The sequence below is a fragment of the Monosiga brevicollis genome, genomic scaffold, assembly GCF_000002865.3.
Source record: "Monosiga brevicollis MX1 MONBRscaffold_22 genomic scaffold, whole genome shotgun sequence".
Lineage (NCBI taxonomy): Eukaryota > Choanoflagellata > Craspedida > Salpingoecidae > Monosiga > Monosiga brevicollis.
Window position 1 is genome coordinate 78,445 of NW_001865059.1, and position 752 is coordinate 79,196.

Here is a 752-nt window from a genome sequence, read left to right on the forward strand (position 1 = left end):
TCTCTCTCTCTCTCTCTCTCTCTCTCTCTCTCTCTCTCTCTCTCTTCTCTTCACTCTCCCTTTCTATGTAATTCCTGACCCCATCCTTTTTCTGACCCCCCAAGCAACCAAGAAAGGCCAGACGTCCGTCCAGCGAACGAGAGACCGCGGAAGGCGACTCGCCAACCGCCGGACCCCGCCGTCGCGCAGCGGATACCGATCACGTCCTCGACGATACCGAAAGAGGCGAGGAAGTGGAGGGGGGCCGTGCGCACAACGGAAAGAGATATAGGTTTGTTCCCTTTTTTTGTTCCCGGGTTTAACCGATTTGATTGGGTGCGCCGTTGCAAACAGCAGCGAGCACTTGGGTCGATCTCGGGGCTCTCTCTCCCTCCTCTCGCTCTCTCTCTCTCTCTCTCAACACCTCAGATACACAACCCCTCGACAACGAGCTGCGCCAACGGACACAGCACGCACTCGTCTTGCGTCGAGTGCAAAGCGCAGCAACTCAAACCCAGATCCATGCCCCATTTCTCAACCCTTCATGCCAAAATTACCACGCTACTCCAACACACCGCACCTATCCTCTCCTGGCTGGACTATATCCATGCTGTCCTCTCCTGTACTTGTCTGGCCTTCCTTGGGCCCCTGAATGGTCTTGGCCAGAGGCCTGCTGGATGCATATGCGTTGTTGCTTTCTCATCCATGGATTTACCCATTCATTCATGCATGCTCTTTTTCTCACAACATCCCTCAGCCTCCATCCCGCTTCC